The sequence below is a fragment of the Triticum aestivum genome, chromosome 7A, assembly GCF_018294505.1.
Source record: "Triticum aestivum cultivar Chinese Spring chromosome 7A, IWGSC CS RefSeq v2.1, whole genome shotgun sequence".
Taxonomy (NCBI): Eukaryota; Viridiplantae; Streptophyta; class Magnoliopsida; order Poales; family Poaceae; genus Triticum; species Triticum aestivum.
This window is the reverse complement of record NC_057812.1, coordinates 14,260,035-14,278,089: the sequence shown is the minus strand read 5'-3', so window position 1 is coordinate 14,278,089 and position 18,055 is coordinate 14,260,035.

The following is an 18,055-nucleotide window of genomic DNA, read 5'->3' as shown; positions in this document are numbered from 1 at the left end:
GTTGTATGTAACATTTTATGATCTATTGCAGGTTTCCCAAAGGTGCATAGGTTCACTAAGGTTTGGAAGATCTTCTAGCTGCTGAAGATTTGGAAGACCTACAATGTCATGTGTCTTGTTTGTTGAACCTAGACATTTGATCTGCTGATTTTGGTGGTGGTTTGGTTGTGTGGCACACATCTAGAAGCATATGTACATCTTTTGTGGCGCTGCTTTAGTTTGGTTGTGGGGCAAACACATATATGTACTACTTTTGTAGCACAACCTCCTTATATATTATCGTTATGTTTATCAAATGAAGTTTAAGGTTTTCGATGAGGCCTATATGTTACATAGATTGAAGTGCATGTATAAATTGTGTGATATGTCATGATTGCCTGGACATATATAATGGACGGATATTACATAATAGGGATGCCTCATTTCACTAGTGAAATCAACATGCTGGCATAATATCTGCCAGGTAAACATGCTTGTGCTGGCGGATTGTCTGCCGGCAATTGCAGTTTCACATGCTTCGACCAATCTGCCGAGAGAAAATGAACTGCCGGCAAATACATGGGCCAGGGCAAAAAACTACCGGGAGAAGTTTATCTGCCGGGAGAAGTAATCCCCGGCAGCCATTCTCGTGGCGGTTCTATCTGCCGGGAGAATCACAGTCCCAACAGTTTGTCTGCCCTTCAAAGAGACTTCTCCAGGCAGTTTTCCTGCCCTTACATCAGTGTTGTGGTGTAGTGATCGCCAGATTGAGGTGACATGCGAAGGTCCTGATGACCCCGTCTGTACTCCAGCATGTGCTGTAGGACATAGAATCCATCACTAAGGGTATCACTCGGTTGATGGATGCAGCATAAGTCGGTCTTATGGCCGAAGGCGGGCCTGGCGTCCCTTTTCTTCTTGTCCTTGATATCTCCACCCCGTACGCCGTAGTAAAATATAGCACTGTCGAGAGCAGACTTGATGTGGGTGTAATCCTTTTTGTTCATGTTCTTCGACGAGTCCAAGCACTACTAGGAAAAGGGCTATAGATGATATGGACATTAATGGCGCACCGTGTATGTGGTGCGCCACTGCTATATAGCAATGGCGCACCAGATACATGTGCACCATTAGTAATATATTACTAATGGCGCACCTGGTGTGTGGTGTGCCATTAGTAGTTTTAAAAAAAATTAAGAAAAATTGTTAGTAATGGTGCACCATGGAATAGTGCGCCATTACTAGTTGTCATAGTAATGGCGCACCACACCCACCGTGCGCCATTAGTACTTTTGAAAAAAAAAATTGTTAGTAATGGCGCACCAGTGGACAGTGCGCCATTACTAGTTTTAACTAGTAATGGCGCACTATCCCATGGTGCGCCATTACTAACAATTTTTTATTTTTTTTTCAAAACTACTAATGGCGCACCACACATTAGGTGCACCATTAGTAACCCTGGTGCTAAATGCACCCCCCCCCCCTGACCGCCTTTTCAGTTTTAAAAAAATAAAAGAAAATGATGGAAATGTCAAAAAAATAAAAGAAAATAAGTTTCCCATGTGATATGTGTTCTAGTTGTTGGGAAAATTTACAAATATGAATTTCGACTTTATTTGCAAAATCTCTCTGGAATTTAGTAAAATGGGCATAACTTTTGCATAGGAACTCGGATTAAAAAGTTTTATATATGAAAAATCATCTACTCGAAAAGTTACATCCGAATTGAACCGGGGGAACTATGTTCAACATCTTCAAAATCCCCAAAAACCTAACAGAACGAAAGATACGAGGCTTTTAAGATCCAGAGGGGGGGGAGGAAATGAAAAAAAATCAAACTTACTAGTGGCGCACCATTTGCTAGGTGCGCCACTAGTAACAGAAAAGAAAAATTGGTTTAAAAAATTGGAATTTTATTTCAAAATATGATACGTAATATGACTAGGGAGTTTGAAATATTTTTTCAAAATTTCATCACACTCATGAACATGAACAAAGTCCTAGACATCAACAAGATTTAATAGGATTGATATGATAGATATATCAACAAGTGTCTCTGAAGTGAGCTGGTGTTGGGGTTGGATAGAACTGCGAAGTTAAGCGTGCTCGGGCTGGAGTAGTGTGAGGATTGGTGACCTTTCGGAAAGTTTGACCACAGAGTGCGATTTGACTTGAGATTAAGCATATTGACCCGAGATTAAGCCATTGTGACCCAAGATTAAGAAAAAAACGAAAAAAAATTGAAATTTTTTTTTGAAAAAAATTTCTGATTTTTTTTTAAAAATTTGTTAGTAATGGCGCACTTCTATGTGGTGTGCATTAGTATACCAGATACTAGTGGTGCACATGTGGGATATACTAATGGCGTACCACAGGTGCGCCATTAGTATACCAGATACTAATGGCGCACCTGTAGTAAAAAATTCTAATGGCGTGATGCTAGTGGCGCACCTGTAGTGTGTCATTAGTAGCCAAAACAGGTGCGCCACTAGCAGGCCTTTTCCTAGTAGTTAAGTGAAGAGCGTGGGAGTATCGGGCGTAAAGGATGATGAGGACGACACGCCCGCCCCTGCACAAAATGAGTACACCTCAAATTAATTAGCCATCACCGTGCAAATGAATGATTGAAATCGAAGGAAGGATATCCGCGCGGATGACTTACATGGGCACGAGAATCGCCTCCTTGTCCTTATTGGCGACCATGAAATCGACGATGTAGTCCCTCACGTATTCACGGTGCTCTGCGCAGACTGCCAAGAAGCCCTCATGCATGAAGTACGGGCCAGCGACACAGATATAAGGTATCTGCTCAATCCCGATGATGTAGTTCATGTACAAGGCAAAAAGATGTAATCCATCTTCTTCAAGTGAAACATGTCGAAGATGTAATCGAATCGAAGGAAGAACTTGTCCGCGGGGCATTTGTGGACGTACGACCTTTGCCGTGGCACGTTGACCACGTAGAGTGGATATCCTGGATTTTCCGAGGCGATGAGGCTTTTCTCTCTCCGAAACACATCGTCATGAAGTCTCCTTAGATCGCCGTGTGTGGCCTCTAACTCTGCCTTAGGTAGGATTGGTTCACCGGCGATATGCCGTTTTGCCGCACCGGGGATAGGTATACGATCTTGAACCCGAGGCTGCTGAGGCGGCTGGATCATAGAAGCAGCTTTGTTGCCTTTGCTCCATCTCTTCCTATGCTTCTTTCCTATTGGAAGTTCGTCTATAATACGTTCAGCCTCCGGAGGCGGCAATTCAGCCACCGACTATTGAGTGTCATCGTCATCCTCATCCTCATCTATGGCGACGTCATCAACGGCTAATGAGCCTCTTCCTCACCCCGTCCGCTATCACCCAGCACGACAGCCGATGCTAATTGGGGTAGGTGGGGTGTTGATGTTCATACCTTGCTGAGGTTGCGTGCTTGTGGGTGTGCTCCTGGCCGCCTCCAGACGTAGCAGACTCTTTGGCCACAACAGGACCCACCCATTGCAACCACCAAGCCACCGTGGGGTCTCATCGTCATCCCCCCTAGTACCGGAGGAGCCAAATTCTTGTGGCCCGGTTTGACACTGACCACGGAAACCTGGAAGATGTCAGGGGGATTGGCCGGCAGTGGAACGATGGTTCCTTCAGCTTCATTATCGTCGCCTTCCCCACGTCCACCTTCTGGTCGCCGATGGTGTACAATATGGTGCACGGGGTTACGTCGGCCTGCAAAGACATGTCTGCGACGCGAGACATCCAAAAGGCAAGGGAAACGGGAGATCATACATTTATTGAAGAGGGCCGGTGTGACAGATACCGTGAGGGCGTCGAGCTCAGCCAAAGACGAAGCACTGCCAAGCACATCCGAGACAGAGGATGGGCTGCTATGAGCAGGTGCGGGACCTGGTGCAGGAGCCGATGCAGGAGCAGGTGCGGGAGCCGGTGCGGGAGTAGGTGTAGGAGCAGGTGTAGGTGCTGGTGCAATGCTAGTCGAGCTGCTCCCGAAGAAGTCGACAAGGGGAAAGTCCACTGCATTTTTTTCTGGATTTTGCCTGCTCCAATTAAAAACGGCCGGAACCAAGACACTAGACATATCTGGAATCACCTATTTTGCGACAGCTACAGCTGTTGCGACTGTCTCAGCTGATTTCTTCTTAACCGCAATCTCAACCTTCTTGTCGATGTTTTCTTCAAGTAACCTCCGTCTTTCCTTCCTCTCCTCCGTGGTCTCACGGTAGTACTTCTTCCACGTGGCGCCGTCTCCGACACCGTGCACGCGTCCATACGACGGTCGAGTGTCCACCGGGAGTCCTTTCAATATGTTCAACGCCTAGTTGAATGGAGTGTCCCACTTGGGCCTCACCAATGTCTCAGACGGCGAGTCGCTTTCGGCCGCAATCGTGTGCTGCTCTCTCTGCAAAAGGTACAAGGATCGTTTACAAATATGACTAAACGTGCAGTCGAATAGAACAGAAACTAAAATTACCAGTAGTCTCATGAACTCCGTCGTGACCGGGTCCGTCTCGAAAACCTTCTTGACTGAGTCCCAATGGTGTCGTGCCCTGAGGACGTCATGCTCCCGCGGGATGGTGAAGTCCGCCAAGGGGTCTGGGATGCCCAGACTTTCGCATTCCGCGTCCTCCTTGACCCATATGGAACTCTTCCCGCCGTAAGCACGGCTTCTGAGGTGGTGGCTGAAGGAAATATGCCCTAGAGGCAATAATAAAGTTATTATTTATTTCCTTATTTCATGATAAATGTTTATTATTCATGATAGAATTGTATTAACCGGAAACTTAGTACATATGTGACTACATAGACAAACAGAGTGTCACTAGTATGCCTCTACTTGACTAGCTTGTCGAATCAAAGATGGTTAAGTTTCCTAGCCATAGACATGAGTTGTCATTTGATTAACGGTATCACATCATTAGAGAATGATGTGATTGACTTGACCCATTCCGTTAGCTTAGCACAAGATTGTTTAGTATGTTGCTATTGCTTTCTTCATGACTTATACATGTTCCTATGACTATGAGATTATGCAACTCCCGAATACCGGAGGAACACTTTGTGTGCTACCAAACGTCGCAACGTAACTAGGTGATTATAAAGGTGCTCTACAGGTGTCTCCGATGGTACTTGTTGAGTTGGCATAGATCAAGATTAGGATTTGTCACTCCGATTGTTGGAGAGGTATCTCTGGGCCCTCTCGGTAATGCACATCACTATAAGCCTTGCAAGCAATGTGACTAATGAGTTAGTTGCGGGATGATGCATTACTGAATGAGTAAAGAGACTTGCCGGTAACGAGATTGAACTAGGTATTGAGATACCAACGATCGAATCTCGGGCAAGTAACATACTGATGACCCATAAGTATAGGGGATCTATCATAGTCCTTTCAATAAGTAAGAGTGTCGAACCCAACGAGGAGCAGAAGGAAATGATAAGCGGTTTTCAGCAAGGTATTCTCTGCAAGTACTGAAATAAGTGGTAACAGATAGTTTTGTGATAAGGTAAATTGTAATGAGCAACAAGTAAAAAAAGTAAATAAGGTGCAGCAAGGTGGCCCAATCCTTTTTGTAGCAAAGGACAAGCCGGAACAAACTCTTATAATAGGAAAAGCGCTCCCGAGGACACGTGGGAATATCGTCAAGCTAGTTTTCATCACGTTCATATGATTCGCGTTCGATACTTTGATAATTTGATATGTGGGTGGACCGGTGCTTGGGTGCTGTTCTTACTTGAACAAGCATCCCACTTATGATTAACCTCTATTGCATGCATCCGCAACTACAACAAAAGTATTAAGGTAAATCTAATCATAGCATGAAACATGTGGATCCAAATCAGCCCCTTACGAAACAACGCATAAACTAGGGTTTAAGCTTCTGTCACTCTAGCAACCCATCATCTACTTATTACTTCCCAATGCCTTCCTCTAGGCCCAAATAATGGTGAAGTCTTATGTAGTCGACGTTCACATAACACCACTAGAGGCTAGACAACATATATCTTATCAAAATATCACACGAATACCAAATTCACATGACTACTAATAGCAAGACTTCTCCCTTGTCCTCAGGAACAAACGTAATTACTCACAAAGCATATTCATTTTCATAATCAGAGGGGTAATAATATGCATATAGGATCTGAACATATGATCTTCCACCAAATAAACCAACTAGCATCAACTACAAGGAGTAATCAACACTACTAGCAACCTACTAGCACCAATCCCGGACTTTGGGACAAGAATTGGATACAAGAGATGAACTAGGGTTTGGAGATGAGATGGTGCTGGTGAAGATGTTGATGGAGATTGCCCTCTCCCAATGAGAGGAGCGTTGGTGATGACGATGGTGATGATTTCCCCCTCCCGGAGGGAAGTATCCCCGGCAGAACAGCTCTGCCGGAGCTCTACATTGGTTCCGCCAAGGTTCCGCCTCGTGGCGGCGGAGTTTCGTCCCGAAAGGTTGCTTCCTATTTTTTTCTCATCCAAAGACTTCATATAGGAGAAGATGGACGTCGGAGACCCACCAGGGGGCCCACGAGGTAGGGGGGCGCGCCCTAGGAGGGGGGCACGCCCCCCACCCTCGTGAGCAGGGTGTGGGCCCCCTGGACTTCATCTTTGGTGAGGATTTTTCTTTATTTATTTTAAGATATTCCGTGGAGTTTCAGGACTTTTGGAGTTGCGGGGAATAGGTCTCTAATATTTGCTCCTTTTCCAGCCCAGAATTCCAGCTGTCGGCATTCTCCCTCCTTATGTAAACCTTGTAAAATAAGAGAGAATAGCCATAACTATTGTGACATAAAGTGAAATAACAGCCCATAATGCAATAAATATCGATATGAAAGCATGATGCAAAATGGACGTATCAACTCCTCCAAGCTTAGACCTCGCTCGTCCTCAAGCGAAAAGCCGATAACAATAAATATGTCCTCATGTTTAGAGGTAGAGGCGTCGATAAAAATAAAATACGGACATAAAGGCATCATGATTATTCTCATAACAGCACCATATCTAGATTTTGTCATATGATTACTTATGTTCAAGCGATGATCAGTTCACAAAGCAAAAGTATAAATCATAAACCTTATTGTGCTCCAACAAACTATAACCTCAGTCATTGAAGCAATTGCAATTTATCATAACATCGGAAAGAGTCTATGTGAGAGCTAAAAAGCAAGTCCACATACTCAACTATCATTTAGTCCTTCATAATTGCTAACACTCATGCGATACTTGTGGTTATGGAGCTTTAATCGGACACAGAGAAAGATAGGGGTTTATAGTTTTGCCCCACAACCTTTTACCTCAAGGGTAATGTCAACAATAATGGTTCATGCTCCCCTACATCAAATTAGATATATATATATATATATATATCATGTTCTTTCCAACATGATGAGCTTGCCAAAGGATAAAATGAAAAAGGAAAGGTGAAGATCACCATGACTCTTGCATAAGGTTAGAAGATAATAACAAAGGATAGGCCCTTCGCAGAGGGAAGCGGAGGTTGCCATGCGCTTTTATGGTTTGATGCATAATATCTCAATGCGAAAGAACGTCACTTTATATTGCCCCTTGTGATGTGAACCTTTAGTATGCAGTCCGTCGCTTTTATTACTTCCACATCACAAGATCGTATAAAGCTTATTTCTCCCACACCAATCAATCATACATATTTAGAGCAATTTTTATTGCTTTGCACTGATGACAACTTACTTGAAGGATCTTACTCAATCCATAGGTAGATATGATGGACTCTCATGGCAAAACTGGTTTAAGGGTATTTGGAAGCACAAGTAGTATCTCTACTTAGTGCTGAGAATTTGGCTAGCATGAGGGGGAAAGGCAAGCTCAACAAGTTAGAGGATCCATGACAACATACTTTATCTCAGATATAAGAAAGACATAACTCATTACGTTGTCTTCCTTGTCCAACATCAACTCCTTAGCATGTCATATTTTAATGAGTGCTTCCAATCATAAAAGATGTCAATGATAATATATCTATATGTGAAAACCTCTCTTTCCTTATTACTTCCTATTAATTGCAACAATGACCAAAGCTATATCTGCCAACTCCCAACAACTTTTAATCATCATACTCTTTCTATGTGAAGTCATTACTCTCAATAAGATCAATATGAACTTTTTGTTTCTTTTTATTCTTTTTCTCTTTTCTTTTATTCACCCAAGATCATGGCAAAATAATCAAGCCCTTGACTCAATGCTAATCTTTATTATATATAGCTCACGGACTCGATTACAAAGAGAGATCATAAAGCAAAACTCAAAACTAGATCATGCCATAAACTTTATTCTACTAGATCAAGATACTACTAATAGGATCGAACTAAGAAAAATGGTAAAGATAGGAGTTGTGATTGTGATACAATACCGGGGCACCTCCCCCAAGCTTGGCAGTTGCCAAGGGGAGTGCCCATACCCATGTGATTATATCTCCTTTGTCGGCGAAGAAGGTGGAGGTAACGGATAATCGCACATCGAGCGTAAGAGGTCCTCCAGCTTGCGAATAATGCCCTTGAGTGCGACAATATGCTCCTTCAACAAAATATTTTCTTCTGTGAGATACTTGTTTTGTATACGAGCTAACTCAATCATCTTCAAAGCTTCAATCTCAGTTGGGGTAAGAAGGTTATGATCAAGTTGAAGGATGTCTTTTGCTGCCGGAGCTTGATCCTCCGTGGCCTTCTTGATCCTTTCATCCTTGTTGACCCTCATGGGTTCTTCCCTCTTCAGATCTATCTTCATTAGCCAAGCATCGTTGTCACCATTATTGGAGGAGGGAGACGACATGATGCCTAGCCTGGAAAACCCTGACAGAAAACAGCTCAAAACAAGAACAGAGGAGATTTGCGTGATACGGGAGTCAAAACCTTCGGGAGAATATATAATGAATTTTTACCGACCGAAATACGCATCGTGCAAGAAAACGGAGTCCGGAGGGCACACGAGGTGCTCACGAGGTAGGAGGGCACACCCAGAGGGGTAGGGCGCGCCCACCACCCTCGTGGGGCCCTTGTGTCCTTCCCGGACTGGTACTTATTTTTCTATTTTTCTAAATATTCCAAAACGGAGAAATATTGCCTTAAAATTGTTTTGGAGTCGGTTTACTTACCGTACCAGATACCTATTCCTTTTCGGAGTCTGAAACGTTTCGGAAAGTGTCCCTTATGTATTCCTCCGGGGTTACGGTTTCAATAATATTGCTTTCAACATTTATGGGATTACCTGAGATATAATGTTTGATTCTTTGACCGTTTACCACCTTCAGATTTGTGCCTTCGAAGTTGTTGATTTTTATTGCACCGGAACGATAGACCTCCTCGATAACATAGGGGCATTCCCATTTAGAGAGGAGCTTTCCTGCAAAAAATCTTAAACGAGAGTTGTATAGCAATACATAATCACCTACATTAAACTCACGCTTTTGTATCCTTTTGTCATGCCATCTTTTAACTTTTTCTTTAAATAACTTGGCATTTTCATAAGCTTGGGTTCTCCATTCATCAAGTGAGCTAATATCAAATAACCTCTTCACACCGGCAAGTTTGAAATCATAGTTGAGCTCTTTAATAGCCCAATATGCCTTATGTTCTAGTTCGAGAGGTAAGTGACATGCTTTTCCATATACCATTTTATATGGAGACATACCCATAGGATTTTTATATGCAGTTCTATAAGCCCATAATGCATCATCAAGTTTCTTGGACCAATTCTATCTAGACCTATTAACAGTCTTTTGCAAAATTAATTTGAACTCTCTATTGCTCAACTCTACTTGACCTCTAGACTGGGGGTGATAAGGAGATGCAATTCTATGATTAACATCATATTTAGCAAGCATTTTACGGAAAGCACCATGAATAAAGTGTGAACCACCATCAGTCATTAAATATCTAGGGACTCCAAACCTCGGAAAAATGACTTCTTTAAGCATTTTAATAGAAGTGTTATGATCAACACTACTAGTTGGAATAGCTTCCACCCACTTAGTAATGTAATCAACAGCAACTAGAATATGTGTGTATCCATTAGAGGCAGGAAAAGGTCCCATATAATCAAAGCCCCAAACATCAAATGGTTCAATAACAAGAGAATAATTCATAGGCATTTCCTGACGTCTACTAATATTACCAATTCTTTGACATTCATCACAAGACAAGACAAACTTACGGGCATCCTTGAAGAGAGTAGGCCAATAAAAACCAGATTGCAATACCTTATGTGCAGTTCTATCTCCAGCGCGGTGTCCTCCATAAGCTTTGGACTGGCACTTGTATAGGATTTGTTCCTGTTCATGCTCAGGGACACAACGTCTAATAATAACATCTACTCCTTCTTTATAAAGATGTGGGTCATCCCAAAAGTAATGTCGCAAATCATAGAAAAACTTTTTCTTTTGCTGGTATGTGAAGCTAGGTGGTATAAATTTAGCAACAATATAATTAGCATAATCAGCATACCACGGAGTACTGCGAGAAGTACTTATAACATTTAATTGTTCATCAGGAAAGCTATCATTAATAGGTAGTGGGTCATCAAGAACATTCTCTAACCTAGACAAGTTGTCTGCAACGGGGTTCTCAGCTCCTTTTCTATCAATAATATGCAAATCAAATTCTTGCAGCAAGAGAACCCATCTAATAAGTCTAGGTTTAGCATCTTTCTTTTCCATAAGATATTTAATAGCAGCATGATCTGTGTGAATAGTTACTTTAGAATCAACAATATAGGGTCTGAACTTATCACAAGCAAATACAACTGCTAAAAGCTCTTTTTCAGTAGTAGCATAATTTCTCTGAGCATTGTCTAGAGTCTTACTAGCATAATGAATAACATTTAATTTCTTATCAACTCTTTGCCCTAGAACATAATCACTAGCATCACACATAATTTCAAAGGGTAAATTCCAATCAGGTGGCTGAACAACAGGTGCAGAGACTAATGCTTTCTTAAGTGTTTCAAATGCTTCTACACAATCATCATCAAAGACAAATGGTATATATTTTTGCAATAAATTAGTCAGAGGCCGTGAAATTTTTGAGAAGTCCTTAATGAACCTCCTATAAAATCCGGCGTGACCAAGGAAACTTCTTATACCTTTGATGTCCTTAGGACATGGCATCTTTTCAATAGCATCAACCTTGGCTTTATCAACTTCAATACCTCTTTCAGAAACTTTGTGCCCCAAAACAATACCTTCATTAACCATAAAGTGGCACTTTTCCCAATTCAAGACAAGATTAGTTTCTTCACATCTCTGCAAAACTCAATCAAGATTGCTCAAGCAATCATCAAAAGAGGAACCATAGACGGAAAAGTCGTCCATGAAAACCTCACAAATCTTTTCACAAAAGTCAGAGAATATAGCCATCATGCATCTTTGAAAGGTAGAAGGTGCATTACATAAACCAAAAGTCATACATCTATAAGCAAAAGTACCAAAAGGGCATGTAAAGGTAGTCTTTGATTGATCTCTAGCCGACACAGGTATTTGAGAGAAACCAGAATAACCATCTAGAAAGCAGTAATGTGTATGTTTGCATAATCTTTCTAGCATTTGATCAATAAAAGGTAGGGGTAATGATCTTTCTTAGTAGCTTTATTTAATTTGTGGAAATCAAATACTATAACCTGTAATAATTCTTTGTGGGATCAATTCATCCTTATCATTATGAACAACAGTAATACCTCCCTTCTTAGGGACACAATGGACAGGACTTACCCACTGACTATCAGCAACAGGGTAAATTATACCTGCCTCCAGAAGCTTTAGTATTTCTTTCCTTACCACTTCCTTCATTTTAGGATTCAGACGTCGTTGAGGATCACGAACTGGTTTGGCATCTGCTTCCAAATTTATTTTATGTTGACATAGAGTGGGACTAATGCCCTTAAGATCATCAAGAGTACATCCAATAGCAGCACGATGCTTCTTCAGAGTTTTTAATAATCTTTCTTCTTCATGCTCTGAAAGGTTAGCACTAATAATAACAGTATATCTTCTTTTCATCAAGATAAGCATATTTAAGATTATCAGGCAACGGTTTAAGCTCAAACACGGGATCACCCTTGGGTGGAGGGGGATCCCCTAAAATTTCAACAAGTAAATTGTGTTGCAGAATAGGTTCATGTTTAAAGAATACTTCATCTATTTCCCTTCTTTCATTCATGAACATATCATTTTCATGGTCTAGCAAATAGTGTTCTAAAGGATCACTTGGAGGTACGGCAATAGAAGCAAGACCAATAATATCATCCTTACTAGGCAATTCTTCCTCATGATGTTGTTTACTAAATTTAGAGAAATTAAATCATGAACCATATCATCCAAGCCAATAGTAACAACATTCTTTTCGCAATCTATCTTAGCATTAACAGTATTCAAGAAGGGTCTACCAAATATAATGGGACAAAAGCTATCTTGTGGAGAAGTGAGAACAAGAAAATCAGGAGGATATTTAATTTTCGCACACAAGACTTCAACATCTCTAATAATCCCAATTGGTGAAATAGTATCTCTATTGGCAAGCTTAATCGTGACATCAATACCTTCTAACTCTGCAGGTGCAATTTCATTCTTAATTTCTTCGTATAACGTATGCGGTATAACAATAGCTCTAGCACCCATATCAGATAAGCCATGATAACAATGATCTCCTATTTATACAGAAATAAAAGGCACGCCTACCACAGGTCTATGTTTATCTCTATCACATGGTTTAGCAATTCTAGCAGTTTCACCATCAAACTGAATAACATGCCCATCAATATTATCAGACAAGAGATCTTTAACAATAGCAATATTATGTTCTACTTTAACTTGCTCAGGGGGTACATAAGTTCTGATATTGCTTTTACGAACAAGAGTTGAAGCTTTAGCATGATCTTTTACTCTAACAGGGAAAGGTGGTTTCTCGACATAAGAAGTAGGAACAATAGGATCATTATAAGTGACAGTATTTTCTTCAACTTTAATAGGTGCAGCTACTTTTACTTCTATGGGAGGATGATATTTAAACCACTTCTCCTTACGGAGATCAACATAAGTAGCAAAAGATTCATAGAAAGAAGCTACTATCTCAGAGTCAAGTCCATATTTAGTGCTAAACTTACCGAAAATATCGGTGTCCATAAAAGATTTAACATAATCAAACTTAGGTGTCATACCAGACTCATTACCTTCGTCGAGGTCCCAATCTTCAGAGTTGCGTTTAATTCTATCCAATAAATTCCATATGAATTCAATAGTCTTCATCATAAAAGAGCCAGCACAAGAAGTATCGAGCATGGTGCGATTGTTTTCAGAAAGCCAGGCATAAAAACTTTGCATAATTATTTCTCTCGAGAGCTCATGATTGGGGCATAAATATAACGTTGATTTAAGCCTCCCCCAAGCTTGAGCGATGCTTTCTCCTTCGTGAGGCTAGAAATTATATATATAATTGCGATCACGATGAATAAGATGCATAGGGTAATACTTTTGATGAAATTCCAATTTCAATCTTTTATAGTCCCACGATCTCATATCACATAGCCTATACCATATCAATGCGTCTTCCTTCAAAGATAAAGGGAAGACCTTCTTCTTAGCAACATCATCGGGTACACCTGCAAGCTTAAATAATCCACAAACTTCATCCACATATATTAAGTGCTCATCAGGATGCTTTGTTCCATCTCCTGTAAAAGGATTAGCTAGCAGTTTTTCCATCATACCCGAAGGAAATACAAAAGGAGTTTCATTTTCAGTAGGTTCAGTAGGTTGAGGAGCAACTCTTTGCTCTACTAGACGGGGTGAAGATACCCCGAACAAGCCCCTCAGAGAATTACTTTCCATAGTAACAAGTGACAGTAAATTTCAGCACACTATATAAATTTTTCCTTACAAAATTCCACCTACCAAAGGAGCTACACTCCCCGGCAACGGCGCCAGAAAAGAGTCTTGATGACCCACAAGTATAGGGGATCTATCGTAGTCCTTTCGATAAGTAAGAGTGCCGAACCCAATGAGGAGCAGAAGGAAATGATGAGCGGTTTTCAGCAAGGTATTCTCTGCAAGTACTGAAATAAGTGGTAACAGATAGTTTTGTGATAAGGTAAATTGTAACGAGCAACAAGTAACAAAAGTAAATAAGGTGCAGCAAGGTGGCCCAATCCTTTTTGTAGCAAAGGACAAGCCGTAACAAACTCTTATAATAGGAAAAGCGCTCCCGAGGACACATGGGAATATCGTCAAGCTAGTTTTCATCACGTTCATATGATTCGCATTCGATACATTGACAATTTGATATGTGGGTGGACCGGTGCTTGGGTGCTATTCTTACTTGAACAAGCATCCCACTTATGATTAACCTCTATTGCAAGCATCCGCAACTACAACAAAAGTATTAAGGCAAACCTAACCATAGCATGAAACATATGGATCCAAATCAACCACTTACGAAGCAACGCATAAACTAGGGTTTAAGCTTCTGTCACTCTAGCAACCCATGATCTACTTATTACTTCCCAATGCCTTCCTCTAGGCCCAAATAATGGTGAAGTGTTATGTAGTCGACGTTCACATAACACCACTAGAGGCTAGACAACATACATCTTATCAAAATATCAAACGAAAACCAAATTCACATTACTACTAATAGCAAGACTTCTCCCTTGTCCTCAGGAACAAACGTAATTACTCACAAAGCATATTCATGTTCATAATCAGAGGGTTAATAATATGCATATAGGATCTGAACATATGATCTTCCACCAAATAAACCAACTAGCATCAACTACAAGGAGTAATCAACACTACTAGCAACCTACTAGCACCACTCCCGGACTTCGGGACAAGAATTGGATACAAGAGATGAACTAGGGTTTGGAGATGAGATGGTGCTGGTGAAGATGTTGATGGAGATTGCCCTCTCCTGATGAGAGGAGCGTTGGTGATGACGATGGTGATGATTTCCCCCTCCCGGAGGGAAGTATCCCCGGCAGAACAGTGCTACGTCTCGAGCTAGCGTTGGTTTTCCCCGAAGAGGAGGGGGTGATGCAGCACAGTAGCGTAAGTATTTCCCTCGGTTTTTGAGAAGCAAGGTATCAATCCAGTAGGAGGTCACGCGCAAGTCCCTCGTACCTGCACAAAATGGTAGCAACTCGCAACCAACGCTTAGGGGTTGTCAATCCCTTCACGGTCACTTACGAGAGTGAGATCTGATAGAGATAATATTTTTTGTATTTTTGGTATAAAGATGCAAAGTGAAAAGTAAAAGCAAAACAAGTAAAATAAAGTAATGGAGATTGATATGATGAGAATAGACCCGGGGGCCATAGGTTTCACTAGTGGTTTCTCTCAAGAGCATAGATATTCTATGGTGGGTGAACAAATTACTGTTGAGCAATTGATAGAATTGAGCATAGTTATGAGGTTATCTAGGTATGATCATGTATATAGGCATCACGTCTGTGACAAGTAGACCGACTCCTACCTGCATCTACTACTATGACTCCACTCATCGCCCGCTATCCAGCATGCATCTAGAGTATTAAGTTAAAAACAGAGTAACGCCTTAAGCAAGATGACATGATGTAGAGGAATAAATTCATGCAATATGATAAATACCCCATCTTGTTATCTTCGATGGCAACAATACAATACGTGCCTTGCAACTCTTTCTGTCACTGAGTAAGGACACCGCAAGATTGAACCCAAAGCTAAGCACTTCTCCCATTGCAAGAACTACCAATCTAGTTGGCCAAACCAAACGGATAATTCGAAGAGACTTGCTACTAGCTATGGACCCGAAGAGAGAGAAGAAGCCATCTAGCTACTAGCTATGGACCCGAAGGTCTGAAGTAAACTACTCACACTTCATCGGAAGGGCTATGGTGTTGATGTAGAAGCCCTCCGTGATGGATGCCCTCTCCGGCGGAGCTCCGGAACAGGCCCCAAGATGGGATCTCGTGGATACAGGAAGTTGCGGCGGTGGAATTAGGTTTTTGGCTCCATCTTTGGTCTAATGGGGGTACGTAGGTATATATAGGAGGAAGGAGCACGTCGGTGGAGCTCCGAGGGGCCCACGAGGCAGGGGGCGCGCCCAGGGGGGGGCCCTCCACCCTCATGACCTACCCGGAAACTTCTTGGAGTAGGGTCCAAGTCTCCTGGATCACGTTCGGTGAGAAGATCACGTTCCCGAAGGTTTCATTCCGTTTGGACTCCGTTTGATATTATGTTTCCTCGAAATACTGAAATAGGCAAAAAACAGCAATTCTGGGCTGGGCCTCCGGTTAATAGGTTAGTCCCAAAAATAATATAAAAGTGGAAAATAAAGCCCAATACAGTCCAAAACAGTAGATAAAGTAGCATGGAGCAATCAAAAATTATAGATACGTTGGAGACGTATCAGGCATCCCCAGGCTTAATTCCTGCTCGTCCTCGAGTAGGTAAATGATAAAAAGAGAATTTTTGATGCGGAGTGATACTTTGGCATAATTTCAATGTAAATCTTCTTAATCATGGTATGAATATTCAGATCTGAAAGGTTCAAGACAAAAGTTCATATTGACATAAAAAATGATAATACTTCAAGCATACTAATCAAACAATTATGTCATCTCAAAATAACATGGCCAAAGGAAGTTCATCCCTACAAAATCATATAGTTAGGCTATGCTTCATTTTCGTCACACAAAGATGTTCCCAACTTCTATACCCCCGATGACAAGCCAAGCAATTGTTTCATACTCAAATAATCTCAAACTTTTTCAACCTTCACGCAATACATGAGCGCGAGCCATGGACATAGCACTATGGGTCGTACAGAATATGATGATGGGGATTGTGTGGAGAAGACAAAAAAGGAGAAAGTCTCACATCAACGAGGCTAATCAATGAGCTATGGAGATGCCCATCAATTGATGTTAATGCAAGGAGTAGGGATTGCCATGCAACAGATGCACTAGAGCTAAGAATGCTCAACAAAAGAAAACTAGTGGGTGTGCATCCAACTTGCTTGCTCATGAAGACCTAGGGCATTTTGAGGAAGCCCATCGTTGGAATATACAAGCCAAGTTCTATAATGAAAAATTCCCACTAGTATGAACAAGACAACTTATGAGACTCACTATATGAAGAACAAGGTGCTACTTTGAAGCACAAGTGTGGAAAAAGAGATAGTAGCATTGCCCTTTTTATTTTCTCCTTCTTTTTTTGGGCCTTTCTCTTTTTCTTTTTGGCCTTTCTCTTTTCTTTTTCTTTGATTGGGCAATGCTCTAATAATGATGATCATCATACTTCTATTGATTACAACATAATGATTACAAATCGATACTAGAACAAGATATGACTCTATACGAATGCCTCCGGCGGTGTACCCGGATTGTGCAATGAATCAAGAGTGACATGTATGAAAAATAATGCATGGTGGCTTTGCCACAAATACGATGTCAACTACAAGATCATGCAATGGCAATATGACAAAAGTAAAGCATGTCATGATGATGATGATGATGGAAGTTGCATGGCAATATATCTCGGAATGGCTATGGAAATGCCATGATAGGTAGGTATGGTGGCTGTTTTGAGGAAGATATAGGGAGGTTTATGTGTGAAAGAGCATATCATATCACGGGGTTTGGATGCACCGGCAAAGTTTGCACCAACTCTCAATGTGAGAAAGGGCAATGCACGGTACTGAAGAGGCTACCAAATGGCGGAAAGGTAAAAGTGCGTATAATCCATGGACTCAACATTAGTCAAAAGAACTCATATACTTATTGCAAAAATTTAGAAGTCATCAGAAATCAAGTACTACGCGCATGCTCCTAGGGGGATAGATTGGTAGGAAAAGACCATCACTCGTCCCCGACCGCCACTCATAAGGATGCACAAGCCAGGTACACTTCATGCTTCAAATTTGTTACACAACTTTAACCATACGTGCATGCTACGGGACTTGATAACTTTAACACAAGTATTTCTAAAATTCACAACTACTCAACTAGCACGACTATGATATTATCACCTCCATATCTCAAAACAATTATCAAGCATCAAAC